Source organism: Rhinatrema bivittatum, chromosome 1 (genome assembly GCF_901001135.1).
Source record: "Rhinatrema bivittatum chromosome 1, aRhiBiv1.1, whole genome shotgun sequence".
In the NCBI taxonomy this organism is placed as follows: Eukaryota; Metazoa; Chordata; class Amphibia; order Gymnophiona; family Rhinatrematidae; genus Rhinatrema; species Rhinatrema bivittatum.
Window position 1 is genome coordinate 678,496,214 of NC_042615.1, and position 12,053 is coordinate 678,508,266.

The window sequence follows — 12,053 nt, forward strand, 5'->3', positions numbered from 1 at the left end:
GCATTATGACATTCACCATTTTATTCACTATTCCCTTCCTAATAATTCCTAACATTCTATTTGCTTTTTTGACCGCCACAGCACACTGAGCCAATGATTTCAATGTATTATCCACTATGATACCTAAATCTCTTTCCTGGGTGGTAACTCCTAAGATGGAACCTAACATTTTGAAACTACAGCAAGGGTTATTTTTCCCTATATGCAACACCTTGCATTTGTCCACAATAAATTTCATCTGCCATTTGGTAGCCCAATCTTCCAGTCTCACAAGGTCCTCCTGCAATTTATCACAATCTGTTTAATTACTCTGCAAAATTTTGTGTCATCTGGAAATTTGATTACCTCACTCGTTGTACCCCTTTCCAGATGATTTAGAAATATATTAAAAAGCACTGGTCCAAGTGCACATCCCTGAGGCACTTCATTGTTTACCTTTTTCCACTGTGAAAAAAGACTATTTAATCCTAGTCTGTTTCCTGTCTTTATAACCAATTTGCAATCCATGAAAGGATATCACCTCCTATCCCTGACTTTTTAGTTTTCTTAGAAGCCTCTCATAAGGGACTTTGTCGAACGTCTTCTGAAAATCCTAATACACCACATCTACTGGTTCACCTTTGTCCACATGTTTATTCACCCCTTCAAAAAATGTAGCTTTGTGAGGCAAGGCTTCCCTTGGGTAAATCCATGCTGGCTGTGTCCCATTAAACCATGTCTATCTAAATGTTTTGTGATTTTATTCTTTATAACAGTTTCCACAATTTTTCCCAGCACTGAAGTCAGGCTCACCGATCTATAGTTTCCTAGATTATCCATAGGAGCCCCTTTTAAATATTGGGGTTACATTGATCACCTTCCAGTCTTCAGGTACAACAGATGATTTTAATGATAGATTACAAATGAATTGAATTAGGTCTGAAATTTCAATTTTGAGTTCTTTCAGAACCCTGGGATATATACCATTCAGTTTGTATACCATTAAGTTTGTCAATCTGGCCTACTATATTTTCCAGGTTCACCAGGATTTGGTTCAGTTCATTTGAATCGTCACCCTTAAAAACTGTCTCCGGATCGGGCATCTCCCTAATATCCTTTTCAGTAAACACCGAAACAAAGAATTTGTTTAGTCTTTCCACGATGGCCTTATCTTCCCTAAGTGCCCTTTAACCCCTTGATCATCTAACCCACTTCAAGCTCACCTCACCTGCCCACAGAACTCCCCTTAACTTCCTTCCACCACATCCCTCACCCTGTCACTGGTCCAGGTGTTTCGAGGGCAGGAGTGATCCCCAGTCATTCTTGCCCCACTGCTCTGGCAGTAAAAAATTAATGGTGCCAACCTTGGATAGACCAGCGGCCATTTTGAATTGTCAGAGCAGTGGGAATTGCTCCTAACCCTGAAAAAACCCAGACCAGCGACAGAGAATGGGATAGGGAAGTGGGAAAGTTGGAAGGCAAATTTGAAGTGAATTGAGTCGGTTGGGAAGGGCCCAAAACCAGGACTCTCTTTCTCTTTTTGGATGTAATTGGTTCATAGCTGAACAGGTATGCATGTGCTTAGATGCACGAATGCGCTCCTCACCAACCAACAACAGGCAGACAACTTCCAGTGACAAGCATGTTATTGGTTTGACAGTTTCTTCCTTCTCCTTTGGACTGTGTTGGGCTATGACACCATGATCCTATGTTAGCAAAAATACATGTTTTTTTTCTCTTCTTCTCCCTATCCTAAGGAGCAAAAGACTTGTCCTGGAAATTGAATAAAGCCATTATGCCTGCTCAAGAAGTATCCTTGATCATACTGTCTTGATCATACTGTCTTGATCATACTGTCTTCATCATACTTGATCATACTGTGTTTAAACACAGAATCATAGAAGATGAAGGCCCATCCATTCTGCCTATCCACACCACCTGCTCAGCTTTATAATCCTTTCCTCTCCTTCAGAAATCCTTTGTGCTTGTCCTATGCTTTTTTGAATTTTCGTACTGCCCTGGTATCTACCACTTTAACTGGGAAGCTGTTCCATGCATCTGCCACCCTTTGTATAAAGAATAGAAACTGCTCACAGCTCATGGTTCAGTTAACTGGCACCCTTATTATAGAATTTCTTCCCAACTTATCTTAGGCGTGAAAGTAATTATCCAAAGTTTAGGAAGGGAATTAAAGCTGGACTTTATAATCAAGTCTGTGGGAAATAGAGCATCTTGCTATTTGCTAGATTTCCTCTCTTTTTTTTTTAATAATTATTTCTTTATTAATTTTAATAATATCATCCAAGTATCAACCTTGGTTACACAAAAAGGATCCTCTAATCACAAATATATAATTAAAAAAAACAAAAAGGAAAAAAGCTAACAAATATATTAACACAAATGGATCCAATTTAAACCACAATTCGGAAAGACAAATCAGCAGAAATAATCAAACCACAATTAGCCTTACTATTATTATTAAGGACCTAAGTTGTTATATGGCTATTACTGTTGTGCTTGGAGGTGGACCCTTGTCCTGGAACAGTGGAGAACGGCTCCCTGGTAGGGACCAGGAAGCACCTGTCTCCAGGGGGGCGGAGCACAGGAGGAGACAGAGGCTAGGATGAGCTTCACCACTGGAAGCACGTGGTCCCCCCAGGTGGAGCCTGTAGGGACCCGGGCCGCTTGGACTTAGGTGGGCCTCGCAGGGTCTCCCGGAGAGGTAGTAGAGAGGCGTGCCCATGAGCAGCAAGGGAGCACAGTCGGTCACTAGGCTGTAGGTCTGGAGAAGCAAGGAAGGGCCAGTACAGCGTAGGCGATGACAAGGCAAGGGACAAAGCCAGAATCAGGAGGCATGGTCAATGGCAGCCAGGGTCAGAATCCGAGGATCAGTCCGAGGAGTAGTCAACGAAGCAGGGGTCAGGTTCCAGAGGTCAGACAAGGTCACAGGGCAGGCAGAGGTCAGGATCCAGGCAGCAAACAGAATGGTCAAGGAAGAGGCCGAAGTCAGTACCAGAGAGACAGTCCGAGAGTACTACCTGGGGAGACAGGATGGACTGATGCTGGAACAGAAGGACGCTGGACAAAGCTGGAACAGTAGGACGCTGAAACAAGACTGGAACAAGACTGTGAACGTGGAGGCAAACTAGTACACTTACAGTGCCGATCCGATTGCCAAGGCAAGGAAGTGCAGGCAGGGACTTCCTTATATCATACATTCAATCAGGGTGCGCCACAGAGCTAGGACACACCCCTGGCCATACAAGAGGCCGGGCGGTCTGCGCACGTGCATGTAGGGGCATAGCCAATGCCACTGAGGACGCTGAACTCCAGCGTGAGGCCTGGTGCTCAGTGGAAGGCCCGGCGACCGCCGCCGCGGGATGCCAAGGCCTGGAGGAGCTCGCGGCTGCTGCTGGGGAGGCCGACCCGTGACCCGCAGAGGAGCTAGCGAGGTGAGCAGGACCGTGCGCGGGCCGGGCGCAGACGGTGCGCGCAACAATTACTACAGCTAATATTGGAAGCCTGCTTGTTACTTAGAAAATTATCAAGCTGAGCTACATCATGAAATATATACCTATTACCATGATATTTAAGGACACTTCTATAAGGAAATTTCAATTGAAATAACCCCCCTAAATCCAGAATTTTTTGTTTTCTAGCTAGAAATGCCTTACGGCGCAATTGAGTGTCTTGAGTAACATCACAAAAAACTGAAACCTTGTGACCAAAAAACATACTTTTCTTTGAATTAAAAAAAGTTTTGTTATGAATTGTTTATCAGATTCTTTTAGAAATCCCACTAAAAGAGTGACTCTCTCTGAAATAACACAATCTAAATTTTTTAAAAATCTGGTTAGATCAAAAAATTCATCCTTCTGGGTTCCTTCCCATTACCTTAACAGAAGAAAATAAGTAATAAGCTTTAACAATAGTAGGAAAAGATTCTTTGGAAAGGCCTGAAAGAATCTCCCTAGCATTTTGACAGGAGATACAATGGAACATCTAGGAAAATTCAACAATCGTAAATTATATCTTCTAGCAAAATTTTCTAAATTTTCCAATTTTCTAAGCAAAATTAAATTATCACTCATTATATTATTACACTGCTCTGAAATAGCAGAAATCTTAGGGCCGGATTTTAAAAAGGTTATGTGTGTAAATCCGGAGGATCATTTGCCGGAGGCAGGCGCAAAAGGTAAAATAAAAATTTTGGGTGGTGTTAGAGTAGGGCTAGGGGGAGGAAAGGTTAGGGGAAGGGGTGGGAAGGTCAGGTTACGGGGGAAGGCAGCACGGCTTGGCGCATGCAAGGTGCACAATTGTGCACCCCCTTGCGTGTGCCGACCCTGGATTTTATAACTTGTGCGTGCCTGCACGCGAACATTATAAAATCAGGTGTATATGTGCGCTTGCTGGGTAGCACTCGCAACCTTTTACAATCTACCCCTTATTCTCTAAACACTCCATTTTATCTGTATGATCTTGTAATTTAAGAGAATGATCATTAATAGTAACAGACATATTTCCAACAGAGTTCAGCAAAGAGTCTATACTAGATGATAATGTAGTTTCCAACTTGGTGATAGCCACCTACATGTCATCCTGCGTTATTGGGGCTGGCATATCAAGATGACTAGAAGGAGTAGAGGAGCCTGGTAAACCTTGAAGGGATACCCCTCTTTGGATACTAGAGACCAAGTCATCATGGACTGCCCCAGTGTCCAGCAAACCCATCTGGTTAAGGTTTCTAATCCTTGGTGGGTTAGGTTCCATCGGGACTAAGGGAGGTCAACCCCGCCAAAGGAACAGATCCATCCGGTCCAAGTTCACACTCGAAGTTAACTGGCTAGTAAATTGAAAAGCTTCCAAAGTGGGCTGAGATGTGAGGAGAGGTTGAGGAGGTGCCAAGGGGAAGATCCTAGCAGAACCTTTCCTTTTCTTTCCCATTATTAGAAGAAATCAATCAAACTTATGTGAGTGTTAAGCTGCCAAAAACATGATAAGGGGCCCACCCTTTTGGCGAGCAGCTTCGGCACACCTGTGGCGGCGCATTATTGCGTGCCTCTTTTTATGTGCCAGGGAGATGACATCACGAGGGAGAACTCCCTCTCCTGGCCGACAATGACAGTTGGCGAAGAGGCTCCTGATAGTAAAGGAGCCTTACAGGGAAACACTCACGCTCTCTCCCTAGATTTCCTCTCTTATTTGGCACTTCTGCTTTTAATGTTAACCGTTAATTGTTGTTTAGACTAATTAATTTATGTTATTGACTTTGACATGTACTGTCTTATTACTTATTTTGTTATGTGATAGTATTTTATGCTGCATTCCTTTTGTTATTTTAATATATAATTATGGTTTTGCTTTTTTAAGGGAGAGGGGTCTATCGAATCAGTAAACTTCAAATTATCAAACCAGTAAACCTTCTATTTAACAACTACCTAGACTCTTATGTAAACTCCTCGCTGGACTAGAACTTCACTATTATTTATATGCTGATGATATTCAGTTCTTTATAACCTGTTCCCTTAGGTATTCTTGACATTTATCTCACAGTTATAAAATGCTATCTTGCAATCGACTATCATTGAATCTTGAGAAAACCGAGATCCTGTATCTACGTAAAATTAAAGTAAACTCTTTTCCAATTAATTTTTCCTTCCAGGGTCACGACATTCCCATTGTCCAACAAGTAAAAACCTCAGAGTCATGTTATAATCAAACCTTTCATTTAAAGTACACACCAAGTCATTAGTAGAAAGCTCTTTTTAGAAGCTTGGCATGTTACGTAGATTAAAGCCCTACCTGGACCGCTCTGATTTTCAAACACTTTTGAAAATTCCCTATACTTAGTTCTACCCCAGTATATTCTGAAACTGCTTCAATTAATTCAGAACTCTGCTATTAGAATATTGACTGGCTCCACTAAATGTAATCGCATTACCTCGCTATTATATGTATTACTCTGGTTACCCTTGGAATTCAGATACAATACAAAATTTTAATCATGTTTAATAATGTTTAAGTGTCGACTCTCCTTATTGTATCAACTCCTTGCTCAAAATTCACCTTTCCTAGTATGTAGCCAGATCGACTCAGGACTAATGGGTTATGCTCCCCTCCCAGCAGATGGAAACGGAGTAAGCAAAGCTGCAGGAAAACCTTCAGAAAACAACTAAAAAATACACCTATTTAAGCAAGCTTTCAATTTACCCTGATCAATTTTGAGCTGAATCTTGATACAGATTACCTAGTATCTTGATACGTTTGTTCTTATTTATATTCCATATCTTTGTTTTATTTGTTTTGAAATGTATTTCTGTGTTATGTTTTAACCTGGAAACTGCTTAGAATATGGGATTATGCAGTCTATAAATCTTTTAAATAAATAAAGTAAATAAATCTAAGAAATATTTCTTTAGCTTACTTCTGAGTCAACCCCCTTCCATTTTTATCCCATGACCTCATGTTGAACCAGACTGATCCCTATGGCGTGCCACTGGTAATCCCCCTTTCCTTGGAGTGAACTCCATTTCCCATAACCCTTTGTCTCCTCCCGGTCATCCAGTCAGTCACTTTAGGGCCCATGACATCATACAGTAAATAAGCAGTAAAGAATTGAGCTGTTGTGTTGCGGTTTTCCCCCAGAAGCTCCTTAGGCAGTATAAAGCTGGGTGCTCAAATACTTACTGCACCTTGAGGGAGGATTGAGCCACTTCGTGTTCTTACGGTGACAGCTGTTAAATGTGCATCATTTGATTTATTTGTGTCGCTCAGTGAGACTGCCTGTCAATCCAAGGGCTTAAAAGACACAAATGACTGATGTTAAAAATATTCAGACCATGCAATTATTATAATTTACTCACCATTCCAGCAAATCCATCCAGGTTTTTTTTCATCACATCCTCCCCTTTCGTTCTCTTCCCTTTCTTTCCTTTCCCTTCCTCTCCTCAGTCAGACCCCACTGTCCTCCTCTGTCACCTACACCCCCTTCCCCCTTCCTTCCCTCTCGCTCATCCACACCAGTCTTCCCCTATCCATTCCTTCCCTCTCACACACTCATCCCTTGTCCCCTTCACTTCTCTCCTTCTTGGCCTTCTTCTTACTCTTACTGGCAATCACCATCATTGCTCAGGGTCTCCCTCCTGCCAGCGTGGGGTGGAAATCCTGCAGGCATGTCCGTTAAATTGTGCCGCCGTGCGGGTCTCTCTCTTCTTGCCACTGGGGTGTGGGATCCCCACCTGCACGACATCAAACTGCGCTGCTGCGTGAATCTGTCACCCTGGCTGTTTGGAAAGTGAGGCGATCACCACGGTGGGGGGGGGGGGTTTGTTTTGTTTTATTTTGGGAGGGGGGGCACTTGCTGCCACCTGAAGTAACCTCACCTTGCCTTTCAGACAGTTGAAGCTGCAGGATTTTAAAAAAATTATGAGGATCTCCATGGCAAAAGGAGAACTTCTAATCTAGTGTAAACAAAATAAAGCTCCTAATTACATTCATCTTAAATTTGTTATAATGGCATTCACCGTACTTATTTCTTGGTAATATAGGTGGCCTGATGCAGTATTTTCTGTGGAACATAAGGCACTGAGAATAACATCTGTGAGGTTCATTGCCTGAGTAAAGAACTCAAATGATAAGAGGAGACATTTCCAGCACAGAGAGGGAGGTTCTCTGTATTTGAACAGCCAGAAGTTGATATTCAAAAGATTTACTTGCTCAAGCATGGGTAAATCTCACCCTTTTAAAATTCTCCAATTTATTCGACTAAATTTGGGCAGGAAAAAAATCACCACTCGTACACACTTACAGCTCGATACAGTAAAGTTCAGTTGAAGATTTCTCGTCTGTAACGAGCTCGCTGCGCACAATTCGGACGCGTAAGGCAAACCAGGGATACAGTCTCCAGTTTTGCGCGTCCGTAGCGCTTCTTAAAACAGACGCGTAACCCTTCCCGCACCCGGCATGTAAATGAACGAATTAGCTGTATAATGAAGGAATTAGCTATTCCCCTCCGATACCGTAACGGGCACTCAGGTTCTCTCATTAGTAACGCACTGTTTTGCCGCGGCCGTATCGTCTTAGTTTACCGCCTCCCCCTAGTAGGAGTTAGGACTGTGAGTCTAGTAACAAATCCATCGACACCGCTTAAGATACTCAAAAACAAAACACAATTTAAAAAAAAAGCGATACAGAGATGATCGAGAAAATGTAATGATGTGGGACACATAAAACCTGTCAGAAGAAAAAATAAAAATTTTTAAATACCTGTCGGAGGGCCGCGTGGTTCCAGGCGGCCGGCGGCGGCGGGAGCCGGGTGGTCGCGTGTTAAATCTAGGCCGCGGGCGGGTGGGCGAGCATTCATTCACTGCCGGTGGGGGCTGCCGGAGAGGCAGCCCCCACCAGCAGTGAATGAATTCATTCATCCAGGCGGAGGAGCCGGCTGCTTTCGCCACCGGCTCCTCCGCCTGGATGAATGAATGCGCGCCTGTGCGGACCCGGCCTAGATTTAACACGCGACCACCCGCTGCCCGCCGGCCGTCTCGAACTAACGCGTGTCCCCCCGCCGCCGCTGCCTGGAACAGGCGCCCACCCGCCCGCGGCCTAGATTTAACACGCGACCACCGGCCCCCCGGATCCCGCCGGCCGCCTGGACCCACGCGGCCCTCCGACAGGTATTTAAAATTTTGATTTTTACACTTCCTGGTGCCTGTCATTTCAAATGTCATTTGAAATGACAGGTACCAGCGCACCCAGGTTAATGTATAGGCGCTGTATTAAGCGCCTATACAGTAAAATGGGTTACGCGGGCATAACCCTTCCCTACCGCTTTAAAGCCGCGGCATGCATTTGCATGCGATTAGAGGAGAGTATCGGGGAGTTAGTGAAGAGAACTGTGCGTGCGGGGAGGAAGGGTGCGCCTGACACTACCTGACACTACCGCACTGTTTCTACCGCAGCCTTACTGGATCGACCTGTTAGCTAGGTAAGAAAGGGGCTGGCTTGGGCTCTTTACGGGGCAGGCTAACGTGATATTCAGTGCTATCTGGATACATTTGTGTGGACGATTCCTACACTACCTGCATAAAATGTATCCGGGAAGCTTTAGTCAGATATTTAGCAGCACTTTTATCTGGATAGAGATAACCAGGTACATTATCCCAGTTGTCTGGACCTTCTCAATGGGCTGTTAAATATTGACTCCCCCCCATAACCTTCATCTGGCTTTCAAGTTTTGGGAATATTTCAGTCTTCCTTGCTTAGTTCTTTGGCTAGTTTAGTGAAGAATATATGAAATGATTTTAAGAGCAGTGCTTTATTTTTGTAACCCATATATTTTTCTAACACATGGATGTGAAAAATCAACTCATTAGATGTAATACTTTTCCATACTCATTTTTTAAGGATGCATGTACGTCTTGTATGTTTCTAAAATATTAGGTAGCTGATTGAAGAGCACTGTATTCGATGTATAGAAAGCAGACATCCTTTGCTGGATGAGTTCTGAGCTAGACCTAAACTTTCACACAGCTAAATCTTATGTTCAAAACAAAAGCAAGATTTGTGTGGCTCCAGTAGAAGTGTTTTTGCTGTTTTCTTTGACTTTGGAGCATTAAAAGACCATGGTTGAACAGTATTGCTTGTTAATGAGCTGATACAAGTGTTGACGTGTGCTGCACTTGCTAGTGGAGAAACTGTGAAAAAAGAACAACTTTCAGCTAACGCTGTCTGTTTAATTAAAGAAAATTAACCTTCACTTCCATGTATTAAAAAAGGTACATCCGATTTATATTCGAGATCCTCCAGCAGTCAGAATCTATGGGGTAGTACTGCTTGGGGCAGCATTTTTTTCAAACTGAAGGGTGTCATGGGTCATGTCCGAGCCCTAATCCTTAGTAATATTCATTTCCACTCCAATCTTCTGTTGTTCTCAAGCAGGGAAAACTGCAGCGTAACATCTCTCCCAGTGCTTCTGTTCTTCATAGACTGAAAAAGTCTTAAGGAAACTGGTGAAAGTCCTGTGGTGCTGCTATGGCTTTGGTAGCAGAACTGAGGTTTGCTGAAAACGCATCCGTCGTTATCAATGAGAAACTCCATAGCAGTCACTGTAACTTCCAATCAGCAATCTAATAATGCTAGATTCACTCCAACAGTATTGTTCTCTGGTCAGTATCTATTTATGATCTCTCCTTGGCCTAAATGTTGGCTGTGAGCAACAGGCTAAAATGCCATAATGCCATAGAGCCTTGATGCGTGGTCCATGGACAAATGCCCTTCCTATAATTCGTCAAGTGTATGCAAAGCCAAATGATCGAGAGGCACACAAACCAAGAATCTGTTTGAAAATCTACCTAAAATACAGGACTAAGGAAGTCTCAAGTGCATGCCTGTAGCCGACAAGCATCAGTGCAGACCCAGTGTTGGAATGCCCTTTCCCAGAGCGGTTTGTGAGCACAATATTAACAGGCCAAGGTATAGGAGCCAGATTCAAGATGGGAATCTCTATTTCCCACAGAATAGCATGCCACTCTGCCACCTGATTGGCTTTGTAACTGTGGGGGTTTTTTTCAAATGTCACAGTAAAGGAAATTAAAGGAACAGACAGATGTTTTGATCGATATTTGCAGTTTGACCACAACACACCAAGGGCTAGATTCATCATTCCTGGGAATGATGAGCTGCCGTGGTAAAAGGGGCGGGAGGGTTCTACTGTGCAGCCGGCCACATCTCGGCGGGTGCGATTTCGCCACGCTAAAAGGTGGTGCTATTTCCCGCACTACTGCCGATGATAATGTCCAAAACATTATCACCGGCAGCGGTGCCACCACCCCATTTCCCTAAACCCCTCCCAAACTTCTCCCCTTCTCCTAATTTTAATTTTACTGCCGCACTAAGCCCATTATCGCGTGCGTTAGGGCGTTATCGCGTGCGGTAATGGGCTATCACACTTTGGAAAATGACCCTACAAGTGTGGGAGAACTGAGATCATAGAGGATCATTTATTTGAGCAATTACCAGTTTGAAATTCAGGTTTAAAAATTCTCTTTTCTGTGTAGACTTTAGCAAATACTGTAGATTGCATTCCCTTTTTGAATAGGAAGGTATTGTCTTCTAAACGTATTTTGTTTTCTACTTACAAAAAAATGACCTTTTTCTGGAGGCTGTAGAGTTTGAGGAGGGGGCAGTTATGAGTAAGACCAGTGCTAAGGAAAATCCTGAGTTGTTATGCATTACATAAAATATTCCAGCAAATCCTATCATCATGACGGCATTAGGGATAAAGAAATAAAAATCGCTTTCTGTTTTCACAAACATTGTGCCAACCAAAGAGTGATCTGGCCTCTGTAGCACATTTGCTTAATATCAACTAACTTGACGTCTGTAGTTCCTTTATAACAGGGTCTTCCCCAAGCCAGGATCAAACATCTGCAGCTCTTGCAGAATACAGCTGCATGTTTACTGGTAGGGGGCTAAGTCCCAGGACCATGGGACACCTATTCTGTGGGAGCTGCACTGCCTCCCTGTCAAATACGGAGTTCGTTGTCTTTGATAGGGAGGCAGTGCAATTCCCACACTGTATTCAAATGCCTCTAGTGCAGGGGGTTCTCAACCCAGTACTCAGGACCCACCTAGCCAGTCAGGTTTTCAGGATTTCCACAATGAATATGCATGAGATGGATTTGCATTCAGTGGAGGCAATGCATGCAGATCTACGTCATGCATATTCATTATGGATATCCTGAAAACCTGGCTGGTTAGTTTTGTTTCAAGGACTGGGTTGAGAACTCCTGCTCTAGTGAGTGGCCCTGGCATGCCTTGCCCAATTGCTTTACTGTTATCAGCCTGTGGGAGATGTAAGGAGTTATCAGAAGGTGCTCTTAGTAGGCCCTTCACTTATCTCCATTTGACAGTGCACATTTAGTTGTTATACTCTTTGGAATTCGTCCTATTTGAGGTTCGGTCAGAGTCTTGTTACTTGACTTTCTGGAAAAAAGCCAAATCCTGGCTTTCTGATCAAGCGTTTGGTTAGTCTTCCCGAGAATAGTTGTACAAGTATCCAGGCCTGTTGTATTGTG

General features: G+C 43.4%; 1 protein-coding gene across 4 annotated transcripts in view; it reads left to right on the plus strand.

The window, feature by feature from the left end:
* SSBP2 (single stranded DNA binding protein 2) overlaps positions 1–12,053 on the plus strand; it is a 596,076-nt gene that overhangs the window by 401,274 nt on the left and 182,749 nt on the right. The window lies entirely within an intron of this gene.